The sequence below is a fragment of the Mus musculus genome, chromosome 6, assembly GCF_000001635.26.
Source record: "Mus musculus strain C57BL/6J chromosome 6, GRCm38.p6 C57BL/6J".
In the NCBI taxonomy this organism is placed as follows: Eukaryota; Metazoa; Chordata; class Mammalia; order Rodentia; family Muridae; genus Mus; species Mus musculus.
The window spans coordinates 99,219,660-99,236,591 of NC_000072.6; the positions used below are offsets into that span (position 1 = coordinate 99,219,660).

General features: G+C 44.8%; 1 protein-coding gene and 1 long non-coding RNA gene across 22 annotated transcripts in view; one reads left to right on the forward strand and one right to left on the reverse strand.

The window, feature by feature from the left end:
* The window catches only part of Gm52870, a 30,223-nt gene extending 15,088 nt beyond the window's left edge, over window positions 1-15,135 (forward strand). Inside the window, exons 2-4 of one of the 2 annotated variants that reach the window (XR_003956345.1) lie at window positions 7,557-7,685; window positions 9,767-12,261; window positions 12,459-15,135. This is a non-coding gene — a long non-coding RNA (predicted gene, 52870). Of the gene's footprint in view, window positions 1-7,556; window positions 7,686-9,766 lie in introns of both variants that reach the window. The other variant, XR_003956344.1, reaches the window with a different exon arrangement.
* The window catches only part of Foxp1 (forkhead box P1), a 597,405-nt gene that overhangs the window by 294,318 nt on the left and 286,155 nt on the right, over window positions 1-16,932 (reverse strand). The window contains exon 3 of one of the 20 annotated variants that reach the window (XM_006505312.4): window positions 15,135-15,247. The exons of the other annotated variants lie outside the window; for them this stretch is intronic. The gene's annotated coding sequence lies outside the window, so the exon portion shown is untranslated. The remainder of the gene's footprint in view (window positions 1-15,134; window positions 15,248-16,932) is intronic. 20 annotated transcript variants of the gene reach the window in all.

Here is a 16,932-nt window from a genome sequence, read left to right on the forward strand (position 1 = left end):
TGTGTGCAACTATAACCCACCATGGCATGTTGCTGGGGAGCAAAAGTGAACCTCAATCACTGCATGTTTGATTGGCTTGAGAACTCTCTGAGGTCAGAAGAGAAGGCAGGCTCATCAAGGTGGCGGTGGTGTCAAGATGGAAGGGTTCCCTGAAGTCGAGACTTTGGTCTGAAGCTCTGAAGTATAGGACTCAGAAAAACTCCATGTCTCTCTCAAGCCAGCCCCACTGTTCAGACAGTGAAACTGTTCACGGCAACAGCACCTACTGAACTCAAGGCCATCCGGAATCTACTGTTTTTCCGGGATTATTTTAGATTATTTCAAGTCCACTGGTGCTATAAGCAGGAGATGGGAGGACTCACCCCAGAGGGCCCTACCATCTCTCTGTCCAAAAGCAGATGTGTAATATGACCAGCTTGAGTCTGTCAAGCAGACTGAGGAAACAGGGAACAGGGGCAGGAGGATTTCAGGAGCATTGAAACACACTGTACACACTGTCAGGGAGATCTGCATGCTGGGGACTGTCACACTTTCTGTCCTTACCTGACACTCTGTTCCTTTCAAACCACTGGCTGTTGATCTAACACATCCTCAACAAGTCGGCTGTTGTGCTAACACATTCTTTTCCTTTTAGCAAGCCACACAAATCTCTGCTATTCATGGCCCAAAATGGAGTCCCAAGCTTGACTGTGGGTCACGGGATGTGAGGTAGCTGAGCTTACTAAGGCTCAGAGCATGTGGTGCTGTGTGTCTAGGCCACCACTGCCTTGACTTTAACATGACAAGGACGTGACAGTCATTCGAGAAACAGGAGCTGTAGATCCATAGGTGGAACCTTGCTTTCCAACTGTGGGCATCGCTGCTACGGATATCCAAAAGACACTGAACAGGTAAAAGAAGTGGAGTCAAGGTGGTGGTGGTGGGGTGCAGCAACCAGAATGGATACGGATGAAGAAACTAGGCAATAGGAAAACTTACAGAAGAACTAGAGATCTGTAATCTTGGTAAGTCATGACTGTGTACTGCTTAGTTGCCATGGTGACAAGAACATCACATACTGTACACAAATGGCTGCTTCTTGCCTTATCTACTCATTGATAAGAATCTTTCTGGAACTCAGTTTTCTCATCTGTAGTGTGGGGAGAACAGCTACACTTCTAAACTACTTCTTAGAACAAATCACCTAGTGCTCCTTTTTTTTTCCCCCCCTTTCTCAAGTAATGAGACTTGAGCCCAGGGCTTTGCACACGTCTGGAAGATGCTCTATAAGTAACCTCTGTCTTCAGCCCTTTTTAAACCCTTTATTTTGAGACGGTGTCTCACCATGTTGTACAGGTTGGCCTTGAACTTGACATCCTCCTGCCTCAGCATCTGAAGTAACTGGGATCAGAGGTCACTAGGCCTAGCTTTACCTAGCAGTGGGCCCTCAACAAAATGACAATTGCCATCTCTGCTTAATAACATCCCAGAAGTGCCTGGGCACCATGCTGTGTACTCTGGGGCACACAGAGCTAAGTTAAATGGATCTAACCTTCAGGCAAGAATGTGTGGCTTTCAGATCTGAAGAGAACACACTAAAATACAGAGCAGACGTGAACAAAGGTAATAATGAAATACAAACACACATTTATGAGCCCAGACAAAGGAGTGAGTCACACAGGCTGGGTTCAAGTGAAGAGGCCTCACAGATGTCAAAGCCTTCTCAAGGTGAGCAGGAAGGTAATAAGGAGAGAAGAGAGGAGGCGTGGCGTTCAAATCTGAAGGAAGTAATAACGTGAGCTGAAACGGTTCAAGGACAGAGCATGAAAGAGGTCTGAGTTTAGCCAGCTCATGAAGGAGGGCCAGGCTCATGTATGACTCCCCTATGTTTTGTGATAAGCCTGGCAGAAGAGAGTGCAGAGAGAAAATGAGACTAGGACCAGGGAATGAAAGTCCTTAAGGGCCATGCCAAGGGCAAAGGGTTGATGCTTTCAACAGAAAGCAATGATAAGACTGGAAAGGAGGAAGAAGATGGTTGGCTAAAGAAACAGTGCCTGGCTACTTCTGAGGCTGTGGGAGGGTAGGAAGGAAGCTGGGATTGCAACCTCAGAGTGCTCTTTGAATTTAAATGATCCAGAGCCATTGCTAATAACAGTTACAAAGTGAATCCAGAGCTCTGAAAAATCTTCCCTAGGAGTGCAAAGTCTAAGATGCAGGAACTCTCCAAGGGAGTGTGCAGGACATTCAAAGCCTTCTGATGGCAACTGGGAGAGGTCAGATTTAGCATACAGACCTATGTGTACACCCTCGCAGAAGTGCTGATCCTTTGGGTCTTCATTTTCCTATGTGTGAAACAGAGTCAGTAGTAGCATGCCTTCATGAGGCTAAAATGATGATTACAAGAGAAGATATATAGGCAGGGCTCAGAATGGCTTGCTAAATCAGCACCAAGTCCTTAGGAATGGCCTAAGTGATCATGCTCCCGAGTCCCAGATTAGATGCTGCCAGGGGCCTGAATACCATGCCAGCTGCTAAGGGACCCATTCCTCAAGGCACTTTGTTATATGTAGACTAAATGGTCTAAGGATAGACAATGATATGAAGCAAAAGAATAGATGGGGTGGGGGTAATCAGGGAGGGTTAAGATGGACCCAAAATGCCTACAACTGATCACATTGTCCATGTCAAAGGAGGCATCTGTCCCTTACAGCCACATCACAAGGAATTGTGCTGAATAGGTGGCTCAGGGTGTCACTCATAGGGAAAGGAGATGAAGGACAAGGTGGAGAAGCAGAGTGAAGAGAAAATCACGAACATTCCCATGTATCCAGAAATCCCGCTTATCGGGAAAGGTGAGCAGGGAGTGACAAAGAGCTGCAAAGGAGAGCACTATGGCTGCTCAACTTTCAAAAAGATGTATTTTTTTTTAATGTGTCTGTAGCTGAGTATAGTGTGTGAGTCACATGGGAGCAGGTACCCACAGAGACCAGAAGAGAGTCTCAGATCAGGAGTGATTTAAGATACAGGAGGCTGGGAGCTGATGTGGGAGCTGGGAACCAAACTAGGGCCCTCTGCAAGAACAGCAAGCGTTCCTGTCTGCTGAGCCATCTCTCTAATCCCATGTTTGTTCAGTCTTAAGTAGAGAGCCCTCTTGGTCATGTTTTGTTAAAGAAGTTACAGGATGGCTCACTTTTGTCAAGTCATGAACATGTTAGGATTCTCCACCTCATGATGAAATCTGTTTAGCCTTCATGTTTCCCAAATTCTCTGGGTGAAGCTAGTGATTTAAATATCACTGCATCACACTTGAACCAATTTCAGTAACTTGTAATTTGGATGAACCAAAGACTTAATCTCAAAGAGAAGCTCATGTCAAGAGCAGAAACATAGATACTATGACAGAGGGAGAGGGAGGGAGGGAAGGAGGGAAGGAGGGAGGGAGGGAGGGAGGGAGGGAGGGAGGGAGGGAGGGAGGGAGGGAGGGAGGGAGGGAGCTCAGACAACTGGGGCCACCTTGGAAGGATGACATGTAGACATGCAGGGGTGGGTTATAAAGCAAGAAACACAGTATCTAGAAATGACATATTTAATTCCATTACTTCTTGGATTTATTTTCACACTGAGGCCTAAGTGAGAATGCACAAGAGCTATTCCCTTGGTTTCTGAGACGAGGTCTCTCTCTCTAGGACCTGGGGCTCACTAAGAAAGCTACAGTATGGCTGGGAAGCCAACTGTGGGGTTCTACTGGGATTCACCTCCTCGAGATGACGACCGTGAAAACCTTCACAGACTACTGAAGTGACTGAGAGTCCTTGGCTGGCTCATCTCCCTGACAGGGACACCACTCTATGGTTACCATCACAGGGTCAAAGCGAACAGGCCTTTCACCATGGATAACCTTATGTGTAACATCTCAAGATCAAAACAAGGCCAATCATCACAGGCTAGACACTAGTCATCTACCAAAAATAAGAAGACATGCAAATGGCATCAGAAATACCCACCTGCAAATGATCTCCATATGATAATTATTCAGTATTTGCCAATTCATTCACCCATTTCCTTATACAACTACTGGCATACACTGTGCCAGACATGACAGGAAAGCCTCAGCAGACAAAAGGACATGATTCCAGTGGCTCTATGGCCATCAAGGCCAGGACAGCCACTTCTCAGGGAGTGGGGACAGGGAGTGAGTTAAAGGCCTAACACCCCTGGAAATAAATAAGCAATATCATTTTTCTACCCATGGTTTATTTTCAACATGAAATTTATGTAGAAAAGAATGAGGCTGCTCTTTAAAACAAAAAAAAAAAAATTCAGTGGATCAAAAGCATCATTAATCAATGTCTCTTTTAAATTAAAAGGTTCGCAAAAAGGTGGGCACGGAACCAACGTGGGAAACAAATCACTCCCCTTGCTGAGTGAGGGTCAGAGTCTAAATGGGAGTCTCTGTGTTTACCCAGCTCATCTCCTGCGTAATGGATTTGGAGAAGAGATTTCCGCTGGGGCTCTCTGCTAATTTGAGGCTTGCCTTTGCTTTTTGAAAATGACACTTAGATGGTTACTCTACCACAGCAACTGGTTGTAGAAATAAACCTCCTGCTTGTTTTCACAGTAATGTGTTTCTCTCCTGACCTAATCCAGCAAACCTCCAGCCTGCTTCTTGGGGGTGGCTAGAAGATACCATTTGCAAAATGACTAATCTTGGCAAACAGTGGCCAAAGATGTCTGATTAACGGGGTAGAGGCGATCAGGGGACCCCAAATGAGATTCATTTAGAATCAGGAGCACTTGAGGCTGCTGAGATGGCTCAGACTGTAAGTTGCTGAATGTGTACATGACAGCATGGGCTCAGATCCCCAGGCCCCTTGTGAAAGGGGGGGGAGGGGTGTCATAGTGTGCATCGATAATCTCAGTTCTGGGGACTAGAGGCAAGATCTGGTCAGTGCTCCACTTAGTCTAACCAAATCTGTGAGTTCTATTAGACCCTGACTCAAAATAAGTGCTGACTGGAAATACCATCTCCTGGCTTGCACATACAAATGCACGCAGATGCCTGAACATTAGTATGTTCATATGACTATATCCACACCTTTCAAACACTCACATTCATATTAACATGAAGGTACACTACACACATCACTACATATATACATATGATACAGATACACATGTATTCACATGCATACATAACCCTCCCACATATGGAGTGACTCAGTAAAGAGTATCTCAAACAATATTTTCCACTACCTGCAATCCAGAAAACTTCTTTCTGTAGACTGTTGTAAGCCGAGAAACACTGTATTTGATGCCACAGTCTCTACACAGACGTGACACCACCTTTGCTAGCCAGCATCTCTGTCCAGTATAATATCAACCCTGGGATTTGCACATGCTTACAAATGAAAACAGAATAATAAAACAGCTTGCAGAACTGGATGGCTGGCAATTTCAATAGCTGCTGGGAGGATCTGGCATAGCATTTGTGAGGCTGGCTCCCAATATTGTATTGTTGCATTGTTGCGTACCTCAAACTTAGGGCTGGGGTCCATTTGAAACTGTTCAAAATCTGAGAGAGAGATCATGTCTACAAAGAAAATGCTTCCACTCTCCCCTCACATCTTGGATTAGTCCCAGAACTTCTTATAGGCTTCCCCTTCTTCTACTTTGAATACACACATATCTATTAGAAAGATGAAGTGGAAATGAAACCATCATTGGAACATAGAAGGCATGTATCCATGAAGGAGCATTCCTCACGCGCTGACAGGGCCAAAGGGTCCAAACACCTTTCTAAGCTGTGCTTTCCCCTCTAGGCTCCACAAATAAATGCTAGTTATTTTCATTTTAAAGGGGAGAAATGTGAGGCCAAAGTCATGGAAATAGTGCCCACACATGAAACTAAATATAGAAAAGTCGCTTACCTAGTGCCACACTCACTGGATATATAATGCAATGACTTCAATCGAGAAGTCTTTGTAGGCAGAAGACTACCAAGCTTGCCTCCGCACCAAACCCAATTCTGCTTGGGTAGCAGTGAGCACTACTGAAACATCAGCAGCAAAGGGCTTGGTCACAATGCTGCCACACATCCTTGGCTAAGGAAATATAGGCAGGCACCAATAGGAAGAGCAGCCTTGCATAGTTTTGAAGACAGATTTAGTAAAGTCCATTTTGTTTAAGGAATGAAGCAAAATCTGGAGAGAAGCCCATTTATCCTTCCTTCTTTGTTCTTTCACCTCTCCCCTACCTAGAAGGCACCTTTGATGTTGTGATAGACAAGGGGCCACTTTGATACCAAGAAAACAAAAATCACAACTTAAAGGTGGTATGTGGACAACATCCAAGATAAAGCTCAGTGTCTGAAAAGGACAAAAATGTCTAAGCCATTGACAACAGAAACAAAGGAATGATTCCACTTCAGGTAGCTCCGTGAATCAGGGAGTTTTACTGAGCTTACAGAGGCAGTGGCAATTTAGAGAGGGCTAGACACCTGTGGAAGACATCTTTGTCCTATGCTGCAGCTGTTAACTGCCTAGAAACCCCCAGAGGAGGGATGGGCATTGCATGAACCCTTCAGTGCAGCAACCATTAACTGTCTAAAAAACCTTGGGGAGGGGAGTGGCCTTAAAAGCCCCACCCCCTAGCAACCATTAACTGTCTACAAAACCTTGGGGAGAGCAAGGCTTCATGAGTTCCATCTCCAGAGCAGAAAATAAATGAGCAGCATTAATCAATCAATTAATTAATTATAAAAGAATTAATCTTGTCTGAGTCTCCTGTGGCCAATCATAGTTCAGAAAAGACCACTTGACATGTTGGCCTGGAAGACAGTGTTCCAGAACACCCCCTTCCAAATGGTATAGCTATGAAAGTCACACATCAAGAGCCAAGCGTGGAGTCCATTTTAAAGACATTCAACTAAAAACAGCTATGCTATTTATAGTACCATAATCTGTAGTTGTTTGTGTGCCCCCAAAGCACAGCTGGGTAATTGAGACAGGCAGCATATATAGCCCGTGATGCCTGAAATAGTCACTATCAGTTCTAGTTTTACTGCCCTACCCACAATGAAACAGAAATCTCCATTCCTTATAGTAAATCACTACAGTCAGGTTTCTGATCAATGAGGGCAAACTCCATCCTAACTGAAACACAGCTCTTCCTGGAAATGTCCTATAGGCAAAGGGGCTAAGGAGACAGTTCAGTTGTCATCGGGCTGGCCGTCCAAGTAAGAGGACCTGAGTTTGATGCTAAAACCTCCCGTAAAAAAGCCAAGTATACTAATGAGTGCTTGCAATTCCAGCAGTTGGGAGGCAGAAGCAGAGGCAAACAGATCCTTGGTAATCAAAGAACCCTAAGATCACTGTGAAATAGGTCCATCTCAAAATACAAGGTGGGTGGCACCTAAGGAAGGCCACCGAAGGTGAACCTCCAAAAGCACATGCAACTATGTATATGTGCATAGAGGACATGCATGATTGAAAACATAAAAGAAATTGAGAAAAAGGAATAAAAATGTATAATTTTTCTTCCCAATGAGTGTTAGTAAATATTAATATCAACTTCTACAGGTACCAGATGCCCTGAGATGTGCTAAATGACATTCAGGAGTGGATACAGAACTGACCTTTGAGAAACTTACAAACTCTGTGGACATTCACACAAGAACAGAGAAGCTTCAAAAATAATCAGTCCTAATGGTGAGTACCAGAGGAAAATCCATGCCACTATCTAAACATACGACCAGGGACCTAATCCAATCTGGAGGAGTGTGAGAGGTTGTCTCCTAAAGTGTGATGCTTACCTGTGCCCTTACAAAAAGTCTCTCCCCCTGTCCAGCTTCCCAACTTTATCATACAGAAGCTATTCCTGAGTGCAGGCTGTGTCTCCACACAGGGCCATGGCCAAACTATCACATAACCATGGCTGGTTGTACTCAAAGGAGACTCAGCATCTAGGAGAATGCCTGCTATGGTTTAGAAATCAAATGCCTTCATCCCAATGCAAAAGCACACATTGGAAGCTTGGTCCCCAACAAATGATGCAATGTGAGATTGTTCTAGAAAATTTAGGAGCTAGACCCTTATTGGAGGAAGTAGGCCACTGAAGTCAGGTCTGTAGCAATTGCTTCTGTCCCTCTCTTTCTGTCTGTCTGTCTGTCTCTCTCTCTCTTTCTCTCTGCTCCTTCCTTTCTACTATGAGGTAAAGAAACTCCTGAGGGTTGGAGAGATGACTCAGGGGTTAAGAGCACTGACTGCCCTTCTCTAGGTCCTCAGTTCAATTCCCAGCAACCACATGTTGGTTCATAACCATCTGGAATAGGGTTAGATGCTCACTTCTTGTGTGTCTGAAGACAGTGATAGTGTGCTCACACACATAAAATAGGTAAATAAATCTTTTGAAAAGAAGGAAGGCAGACAGACAGACAGACTCTTGCACCATGATGCTCTGGCCAAGTACATGAAGCCAAGCAACTATGAGCTGCGCACTCTTGGAAACCATGAGCCCAAATAGGTTTTTCCTCTTGGGGATTTTGGTCATTCTAATCAGAAAGCTAACTAACCCAGAACAATCTTGTTTGGTGAATTCAGCATTTCCATATGACTTCAATTTATAAATTTAGAAGAATTCTATACAGGGAGGCATTTGTGCATCTATAAAGAAAGAAGAGCAAAATTTTTAGTCATTTTATATTGGGACCACAAGATCAGACCCCTGCCCCCAATACTTTCAGCCTTATCATGGATACTTAATGTTTGGAGACTTGCCCTGGACTGAAAAGCTAAACAGAGATGATGTTTTTTCAAAACACATCAATTCCCAGGGCCCATGAAATATTTATGGTAAATTGCCAACAAATGTGAAATTCCTAATTCCAAAGTTCAGTCAAATGAGGATGAGAAACGCAAGACCCAGAAAAGGCTCGACACTGGGCCTGGAGAGCCAGGGATGGCAACATGCACAAGGCTGAAGCTGAGGAGCCCCAGCAACAAGGCGAAATGAGGATCTGACTGGATTCCCTAATTGTCTTGGCAGCTGTCCCTCATCCCAATTGGGCTTTTGGACTGCACACCGTACTGATGGGACAGGGATGTTGCATTCACTCCTGTCAAAGCCATCAGCTCTGGATTTCAAAGCACCAAGCTGCTGATCCAGTAGTTATTTCTCTGTGGTGCAGGGGGAGAAGCGGGAGCCACAGAACCGTATGATTGATAACTGTATTTTATTCAGAACTCCAAGGACTATAAAAAACAACCCTACCATTTGTTGAGTGCTCGCTGTGAGCGATGCTCTGTTCTATTGATTTTATATCCACGGCTGAATTTCATTCTCACAGTAACCTTTTTTTAAGTGGCTATGATGTCCCTATTTTCCAGATGAGGAAGAAGGGTCCCAAGGCAGGTTGCTTGCACAAGATTACAGAGTTAGAAAAGTGCCAAGCCAGTTGCAGATGCGGGCCATTGGATTCAGGCAGGCATGAGGAACTGTGAGTGTCAATGTCATCCAAATTGGCCCTGAACTTGAGGTCCTCCTACCAAGGGCTATTATTCTAGGTGGGTGCTAGCATGCCTGGCACAGCTCACTAGGTTCTAGAGCTGGCATGCTTACGTATCCCAAAGCTGCTTCTTTGAGCCTCATAGCAAGCCTACCTCTGCCCTGTAGAACGGAAGCTCCAGGTATTTGACAGGGACTGGTGATGGAGACAGAAATAAAAAACAAATTCTCCGTTCTTGTCTTTAATCTCAAGAAACTTCTCTATTTCCCTTGGGTCTACGAACAGCACTAAATGAAAGCAACAGCAAGTGCCAGTCTTCCTGAACACTGGGTGCCATGCCAGGCCTTGCCACAGGTGATCCGAAGAGAAGTCAAAGGCAGAAGCTGAAGAACAGGGCCATGAGGATTCTGACTGCTCTGTGTCAAAACAGACAGCAGAGAAAAACACAAAACAGAGCTGAGTTCCGAAGTCTCCATTAATAAACCCTGACGCAATCTCGTGACCGGATAGGACAAAGCTACTACTACTTCACCTTCCAAGCCTTGGATCCAGAAAGAAAACTCTATCCTGCAAGAGAAGTCAGGAAGGAGACAAGCTGGCCACGCCTCTAGATGGCTGGGTATATTCTCTCTCTCTCTCACGAACAAAGAGACAGAATGGAAAACATGAGACACAGCAGGTCAGGAATAGGCTCAAGCTTCCCTGGCCAGCCATGGAGCCAGTAGCCTATGAGCTTACAAATGATATGGTAGATTGTATAGTGACTAGGCGCCCAGGAGCTGGAGTTACCAGAATAAGAGCATCGGACAAAGTGGCAAACATCAGAAGCCAACTCTCATCAGAACCATAGAGGGGAAGGGAAGTCAGAGACCAAAGTGCCAGTTCGGTCATCAAAAGGAAGGAATGCACTTCCCAGTTTCCTGGGAAAGAGAGGGGGCCCCAGAAGTAAAGAACAAGCCGCAAAGTGCAAAAGGTCATAGAGAAGAAATGACTCCAGTTTCATCTCCAGCTATCTAAGCATAGAGTTCAAGGGTAGTGCCCAGTTCTGGGACCAACATCTGGTATGTTCATGTTGTACACAGGGGGGCATTTGTTGCAGGCTGTATAGTCCAAGGCAGAAGAGGTGCCTGGAAATGTGGCAGCCTTAGAGATGGGTATGAAACTCATTATTAACCAGTAACCCACAACAATGGGAGTTTTGGAATATGTCACAATTTTGGCCCTTTCCAAATCAAAATTAACCTGCAACTGCAGGTACACAATGGTAGGATTAAGCTGAATTCTCCATCACAGAATTTGCAGCTGAAGAGCTAACCCTAGGACTTCTAACCATGTAACATCCCAATTAACAGTAAGTAGGAAGGTAGCTCCATCTGCAAAGGGCTTGCCTTAAGAGGCACACGCCATAAATTCCAGCAGAGGAAACCCCACAAAAGCAGACCTAATGGTATGCATTTGAAAGACCAAGGCTGAGGAGGCAGGGGCAGGTAGATTCCCTGGGACTCACTGGCCAGGTTAGCATACAACGCATCCAAATTAACTTGGCTGGCAACTGAGACACAACATCCAAGGTTGATTTTTGGCCCTTAGACACACACAGACATGCGTACCCACAAACATGCAAACAGACATATATACATACAAAAAGGGCAGTGAGTCATGTTATACTACTACACGTATAGGGGTGCTGGTGAAAACATTAGCCTACTTCGATTAAACAACAAGAAAGTGACGTAAACTTTATAAATAAGTTTTGTCTTTACAGTGTACCTTCATGAGTCCCAAGCCTGGAAGAACTCGAAATAACTCGGGTTGTCTGATTTCTAAGTGATCTTCTTTTCACTGGTGGATGTGAAAAAGGAGAAAGATTTGATACTAGAGAGACATAGTTGATTCAGATGGAAGAGAATGCATACAACATAGGAAATAAAGCCCTAGGAAAGAATGCAGGGGTAAGGGTCTGAGAGATCTTGAGGTACCATAGTGGCCACAGAAAGATGCCGAGCAGCAAGTAGCATTTGAACACTTCATTATAACTCTGTCCGGGCAGTGGTGGCGCATGCCTTTAATCCCAGCACTTGGAAGGCAGAGGCAGGCAGATTTCTGAGTTCGAGGCCACCCTGGTCTACAGAGTGAGTTCCAGGACAGACAGGCTTACACAGAGAAACCCTGTCTTGAAAAACAAAAAAGCAAAAACAAAACAAAAAACAAAACAAAACAAAACAAACAAACAAAAAAAGACTTCATTATAACTCTGTCTGCAACTGTGCTCATGGGAAGTGAACATGGCAGGCAGGCAGGTAGGAGTCACTCTGCCGATGTGGAGGGCTACAGAAGGGACTACTATAGCAAGAAGGGCAAGGTCTTATAGTGAAAATTCAGAAACACAATTTGGGAAAGACACTGGTAAAGGGTGGGGATGTAGGTCTGCAAAATGATGCAAGACAAAAGGGGCTGAGCCAGGCAAATATTCTCACTTCTGATAGACAGGGCTCCAAACTTGATAAAACCATCCCTTTGTTAATGATTTTTAAGTTATTTCAGCTTTGAAATTGTTCTCAGACGTTAGAGGAAGGAAATAATTGTCAATGTCAGGTGCAGCCACATGGTGAAGACTGAGCCCCAGTGTCCCAAGGTACCTGAGACTTGACAAATGTGACTCCAGAGCTCCCAAGGGAGATTGTAAACCTCAAAGGAGCGGGAACAAAGGACCAGGGTGTAACGAGGAAATCCTCAAAGCACGATGGATGAGCTCTGAGCTCGGGACCTGAGTGGAGATGGTGAGTGGAAACAATCTCTGTAATATCAATGAGAGGAACAAGTTACCAGGCAACAACCAACAGGGTTTTGTGGAGACAAGTCACTTCTGCCCTTTCCACGGAGTGACAGGGCAGGTAGATAAAGGGAAATGAGAGAGGTAATCTTAAGGACTTTTGTCAGTCCCTTGATTCTGTCCCTCCTGACATTCTCATCACAGGACCAGGAAAATGCAAGGAGGCATGCCACACCCAACGGGTGGTTATCAGCGGTGTCCTGTCAACCCTGAGGTGCTGAACAAATGATGTTCCACAGTGGCCACCTCCAGTCCAGGATTATTGAATATTTCTATCAGCAAGAAGCAGTGCGCTTCCTGTACCGGGTGAGCCAGCCCGCAATCAAGCCTAGGGTCTCGCTATCACCAGCCTGTATCACCGCCTCTCTCATCAACCAAGGTGTAGGCCCACATTTCACCTCCGAGGAAGGAAGACAAATATCTAGGACAGTAACCAGAGGCAGAGGGATGGAAACTCATTCCCCAGCTGTCTCTCCCAGAAGCCCCCTCCTGGGTTCACAGAGACTCAGACGTCTTGCTTCTTCTTCACCACAGACAACAGTGCTCATAAAACTTCTAGGAAGACAGCAGGGGACGCTTCCAGGAATCCTCAAATGCAAGCTGCACGCTCAGCTCAGGGGATGCTAGGAGACTCCCTGCCTGAGGTAGAAAGCACCCCCCCCCCCCAAAGACAGTCCTAAAGCTTTTAGAGACCCTGCTCAGCTTGGAGACTCCATTTCTGAAGAGCCAGGTGACCCAGATGGGAAACTGCCAGGAAACAAACAAATGACTAGTCTTGGTCCCCAGGAAAGCGATGGCAAGACTGCTTACCTAAGCAGGGGAAAGGGAGGGGGGCAGCAAACTTAGCGACTATTCATTTAGAGCGGAATTAGTAATAAAATTCCATCATAAAATGGAATTTTCAAAATGTTAGGTCCAAGAATATAGCCATTTTGCTTCATCCTCAGAAACCCCATTGATGCGGTTTTATGACTATGCCCCTGCCCCCACCCCTAGCAGTCCATTCCTCACCATAAACAAATTTCATCCCAGCATTAGGGCTAAACAATATTCATTAAGAATCCCGCCAAAGTGCAACATGTAAGTAAATCAAACCTTTGATGCTCTATTTTGCAAATTTCATGGGCCACTAGGGATAATTAAAAGGGCAATTATATAAAGTTGGTGCAGTTTTGAGAAACAAATGACATTTTCTGCTTTAAAGCACTTGATAATTTGATATTTTGCTATTAGGGCCATCATGTGTACTTTTATAGACAGGCCGCCAAATAAACAACAAATGTTCCTTAACAGCCTCTAATGACTGTTTTTGCCCACTAATATCACTCTCCAATCTAGTCCATAAATCATACACTAAAAGATTAAGGTAAAGATAATGAAAAAGTATTAGAAGCCATTAAGCTAAAGGAGAAGGGAGAATAAGAAGGGGGCTAAAAGCATAGATTTCTCCTGTGCTTTTTGCAGAAACACCTATTGGAGACCCAGCTCGGAGTGTCGGAGTGGGCTCAGTTCTGTCGCTGTGTTTAACCACCGCTCCAAAGCCAGCAAAGTACATTACAGCTCATGAAAAATACGGCACAGAAACTGCTAGTGGCAGAAGCATTTAACTTCATTGTTAGCAGCCTCCCCCAAGTGGCACTTTTTTCACCAGCAAGTTGTTTATTATGTGCGGTGCCAGGCAAAACTGATTAAATGGGGCTCTTAAGAATCAAAGCGTTATAAATTCATGGAAATACAGCGAGCAATAAATTCCATGGAATTAAAAGCTTACTAGTGCTATTAGCATTTCAGGGTGTTTGAATTGTTAATATTGACGCGCAAAACTGATGTGCCTCTAAGACAAGGCGGACCACAGCGCCACATGTGAGGTGCCAAAAACATTTCTTTTTTAAAAATCTGTGTCACTGGGGCTGGGCAACTGTAAAAGCAGATCAAAAATGGGGTTTAATTACCTCTGAAATCCTCATTTGCCCTAAGAAGTCAATCCCACCACAGAAGAGAGGAGGCACCAAATAAAGACTTATACCCAAGAGGAAACCAAAATAAGCATGAAAAGTATCATGCAAAGAATTTGTACTTAAAATGAACAGAAATTCCGTGTTAAATAAGAGAGAATTTTATCTGGAGACACGACCTCCGTGAGAGGCAGGGCCAGTGTGCGATGACCTGGAGGTTCTTGGTTAACACCAAGCAGAAATCATCTCCCAGCGGATCACTTGGGAAAACACCAAGATGAGGCGGGAAGCTGGAGAGGTGCTAGCTACATTTTCCTGCTTTGTCAGGTACATTTAGGGCTCTTGTTGAAGTATGTAAGGTATTCTAAAGTGATAGGGGGTAAAAAAAAAAAGAAAAAAAAGTCAATTATTATGCCATTAGGCAAGTTTCACCCCCAGTGTATGCTCTGAAGCAATAATTCTGCTGCACCCCCCCCCATTTAAACGCCTCTTTTTATCAGAAGCACATCTCGGAATCTTCTCTAGGTAAAGATGAGTGGAGGAGACAGGACAGGAAGAAGGAACAAATGTTTCCGAAAGAGTTCAGGAAGCAAATGTGACTCTATTTGAAAAAGAAAATACTGCTCACAAATCCTGGGGTAACCCCTTGAAAATATGAACTGAAGAGAAAATGTATTCTAACCCTGGAACTTCCGAAAAAGCAGAGGAGGGGGGAGAGGGAACAACCCAAAGCTCTCAACCTAGACAGCATCAAAACATACCTTCATCCAGCCCAGAGTTTGGCCCAAATACACTACTTTTGAACATATCAATAAAGCTTAATCCCTCTGATCAGAGAACTCCGCATGTAATAGAAGCTACTGACCCATCACTGGTACACGTGGTTATCTCCTGGGCTATGCTCCACATGTGGATACGACATTCTATCCACTGAAGATGCCTGCTGCTTCGCACAGAGGAACAGAGCCTACTCACGTACTGAAAAAAAACAGAGCGACAAAGAAGAAAAAGCTAATAGGAAATGCACACAGGTGGATGTGTCTGCAACAGGCTCAGGCCCAAAGCATTCTTAATGCCAGGGCAGCAGTGCCTTCCAGAGTGGCTGAACTGTTACAACTGATGTTTATAGAAAGCGAGGGGACCTACTATGTGCACGCTTCTGGCAGGAGAGAAGAACAAATGCAATGCACCATCCTTGCACTCATAGACGCTTCTAGGTCTCCACGGAGAAGCTATCAATCACGAAGCACCCATCCCAGACTGTTAAGCGGAGAATGCGAAAGATTCACAGAGGGCAGCTCCATTCAGTGGGACTTTAGGGTAACTTGAAATGAGGCACAACCACCCTCCCACATGAAAACCTGTGAACAAGGCAGTGTCCTACACATACAGAATGAACGAGGAGGATAACTAACGCCACCAAAATGTACAGCAAAAGATGAACAGGCTGCTGGAGAAAGCCTACATAACAATGAAAACAGAAAACTTTATGTGACTTGCGCTTGCCAACACTCGGCCTATAGTAAGGCAGATCAACTTTACAGTCCCTGTAGGGCTCTGTATAGGGCTAGCTACAGCAACAGCGAGCAAAACCAGCCCAATCCTTACCATAGTTTGGAGCCCTATCAACACAGTCCTTAAGCCAAAAATATTTGAGGAAAAAAAAAAAACTGTATTTGTAGTGAACACACATGTGCTTTTTCCTGATCCTTATCCCGTAAAAATACAGTAGGGCAGATGTTTGTACAGCCTTGGATTGTAGAATGTGCTACTCAGGCTAGGGACAACTTACGGCACATAAGAGGATTGCGCTGTAGGTTACAAACACCACACTCGAGCATGCTTAGATTTGTGTATGGTTGTGGGGAGTGCCAGAACTAATCCCACATTGAATACTGAGTGGGCGCAGTCAAGAGATAAGAGCCTCCGCTGTAACAGCAGAGACCTGCAAGCTTCCATGCCCGCCTCCTACAGCTATATTTCTTCTCACTGGAAGTCTCTAACTAGAAATGTCTCTCTCAGTCCATTCTGACAGTGCTATTCACGACCTGAGCTCAAATTGTTGTGCTAGAAAGAGAAGACCCTGATACTATCCGCTTCTGGTGACTGCCTGGGATCAAGGCGCTGGTCCTCCCTGAAGGATCACCCGACTGGCTTCCCTTTTCTGACTGGAGTTAGAAATCCTTGGATCTCACACAATTCGTCTCTATGTTTCTGCTGAAACTTTAGATCACTGGTTCTCAACCTGCCTAATACTATGACCCTTTAATAAGGTTCCTCATGGTATGGTGAACCCCCAACCAGAAAATTATTTTCACTGCTGCTTCATAATTGTAATTTTGCTACTGCTATAAACTATAATGTAAATATCTGATATACAAGACATCTGATATGCAAACCCTACAAGGGGTCAGAGCCTAGGTTGAGAACCACTGCTTTGGAGGTATAATCCACTTCAGAAAGGCTCCGGTCTAACTTAATTTCTGACCTGAAGACAAGGACATTGGGGCCCTGGTATCCCTGGGCTGGAAGACACAGAGCATGTTGAAAGGACACTGCTTTACATTGTCCCCAGAGGGGCCTCCTTCCTTCCCGCTGACACAGACACTGGTGTCACACCTACACATGGACCCTCCTCCCTCTCTACCACTCAGTCAGCTTAG